Source organism: Pogona vitticeps, chromosome 2 (genome assembly GCF_051106095.1).
Source record: "Pogona vitticeps strain Pit_001003342236 chromosome 2, PviZW2.1, whole genome shotgun sequence".
Lineage (NCBI taxonomy): Eukaryota > Metazoa > Chordata > Lepidosauria > Squamata > Agamidae > Pogona > Pogona vitticeps.
The window spans coordinates 77,183,955-77,186,647 of record NC_135784.1 but is presented as its reverse complement, the minus strand read 5'-3'; the positions used below and the strand labels follow the sequence as shown (position 1 = coordinate 77,186,647).

General features: G+C 39.8%; 1 long non-coding RNA gene across 1 annotated transcript; it reads right to left on the bottom strand.

The window, feature by feature from the left end:
- Positions 1-214: 214 nt before the first annotated feature.
- On the bottom strand, positions 215-2,410 carry LOC144586726 (uncharacterized). The gene is made up of 2 exons (XR_013541736.1): positions 2,351-2,410; positions 215-1,851 (listed from the first exon to the last, which is right to left on the bottom strand). It is a non-coding gene; the product is annotated as an uncharacterized LOC144586726 (long non-coding RNA).
- Between the last annotated feature and the right edge of the window lie 283 nt (positions 2,411-2,693).

Genomic DNA, 2,693 nt, shown 5'->3' with positions numbered 1-2,693 from the left:
GAGGCTTAGCAAGTGGAGGGGGAAAGCAAGGATCAAAGGGCTGCAGGATCATTTTGATCGCTACTTTCCCCTCCACTTGCTAAGACCCATGAGAGGGAAGCAGGGATCAAAGGGCTGCAGGATCATTTTGATCCCTGCTCTCCACTCCACTTGCTAAGCCCCATGGGGCTTAGCAAAAGGAAGGGGAAAGGGATCAAAGCAATCCTGTGGCTGCACAAGGGGGAAAGAGATCAAAGCGATCATGCAGCTGTGAGATTGCTTTGATCCCTTTTCCCCTCCACTTGCTAAGCCCTGCTTAGATTTTTTTAATTTGGAGATTAAAAAGTGGGGGGGCGTCTTATACATCAGGGCATCTTATACACGGGAAAATATTGTAAGTGGGTTTGTAGTTCAGCATAATTTCTGCTTTTTATATGCCTCTTTTATAATGTCAGTTAAAACACATGACAACTCAAATTTATAACAGGCCACAAACCACAATAAACTGTTAGTAGCAAAATCCACTGATTTGAAAGGCAATGAAGAATATAAATAAACTGTGAATAACATTATTAATTCTTAATATATTGCTACATATTGCTGGTTTGGTTCATTTCTGCACCTTTGTTGAAAGGCTATACATATATTTATATACATATGTGTATTGTTCGGTCCTTAGAGGTAGCTTTCTGTTTCACACTATGAGCTATGATTATCATACTTTCATTTAAGCTGTCCTTTATTTCATTGTCAGGTGTGGCTCGGTAACTGAGGCTAGGCATATGTGCCTCATCCCAAAATTTCAGTTCATCCCAAAATTTTACTTCAGGCAAAAAGCACACACACACACACACACACACACACACAAACAAACAAAAAACCACCAAAAATTAAACCAAACATGTTTCCCTGTTTCTTCTCTAGCATTCTTGCTTCTGTTAATCTTGTATCTATGCCAATCTCATTGGCAACGTCCAATTAATTTAACTGGCAGAGTACAGTTTTGTCCATCTGCATTGATTTTATCTAGCTACCCCTCCATTAGTTACAAAACAAAACAAAACTAAACAAAACAAAAGGGCATTCTCTGCAAAGGCACTGAGATGATTCTTCAGTGATCCATTTTCTTTAGAAGAACCAAAGTGCTTTCTGTAGAACTAGGTCAGAATAATATATTGTTTATCTAACACACCATTTTGATTTCTAATCAGACAAAAAAAAGGCAATGGATTGAGTTCAGCAGCATGTCCATGGAAAAGCTATAATCTGTTCTTGACAAGAGTCCTCATGCAACTACTGCTTGATGAACATGTTGAGCAACCCTGCAATGGACACTGAACTCATATAGTTGACCACTGCGATATCTAATGATTTTTCTTAAAGGTAAGGATAATGAGAAACCTTCAGTAGTAGTATGACACAGAACTGGTTTCTTAATTTACAGCTCTAAATCCTGATGACTGGAGGGAGTGGCATCTGGTGCCCCTTGTGGTTGGTGGGATAGAAGCCTGAACACACACACACACACATATGGCAGATCTGCATTTGCTCAAACACCGTCTCACTTTTCCCATTCATTCACTCCTCAACTCATATGAAGAGCTGTAAAATACAGGGAGCAAGAGGTATGATCATCCCAATAAAGCAGTCCTCACTGAGAAGAGCTATAGAGGCTGACTGCACAAGTGTTATGGCCACTGTAGGGACAGTAGATTTCACTCCTAAAGATGATGATCAGGCACCATCTTTGCTGGAATGAACCAGCTCACAGAACAGTCCCACCTGTACCTTTCTGGTTCCTGTCAAAGGCTTCTACTTTTTTCGTGCACATAGGATCACTCTGTTTTGGTCTGTTTTCAGTATATATGATTGCTGGAAAGGAACCAAAGTAAGTGTTAGGTATGTGTATTACAAGTTAGGTAAATATATTAGATAAATATTTTCTCTGCTGCTTTATCACTTTTTTAAATCACCAGACAACAAAAGGTAGTGGCATGAGGGTGCAAGGCAGCTCTTGAACCAGGGGACGTTCCTAGCATTTAGTGAAGGCACTGCTGTAACTAGATAGAAACTACAAAGCTAGAGCTATAATAGAAAACAACCAAAGTTACCCCTCCTTAAATTATAGTTGCAATACTGTATTATGTAGTTACTGGAAAAAGAAATCAAGTACAAGTAGCTAATTGTTGAAAACTAATTATTTGTTACTAGTTACTTCCAGGATCCACTCTCTCTGCAAAAGGCAGATACCCACAGCAATGAATATTCTAGTGAGCAACAGGGACCATTTTAAAAGAACCAAATCAAACTGGCACCTTATTAAACTTTGAACCATTTCTGCTCTTCCAGTAAAGTGACTCTTGGTACTTACTCTTACTGACACGGCTACAAAATGCTTCGTTCTGAGGAAGAAGGGCAGGTGGTAGTGTCCTTCCTCAGAGTGAGACATTGAGGGTTGAGACAAACTACAGAAGAATGCTTTTTAAAATCTGTTAAAAATTTACAGTGAAGTGAAGACTGATTGTGTTCCGTGTCCACAAAACGAGGGCTGAATATTGGCAAGGAAGGCAGAACTGAGGGGCACCTACCCATTCACCCACTATGGAGAACCTCTGGGAGCACCGAAAGTCCCAACAACAACACAGATATGTAGCAGGTTCATATGGTACAACACAGTTTTAAAAACATTGTCATTGTTATTTTGCAGACTCCTT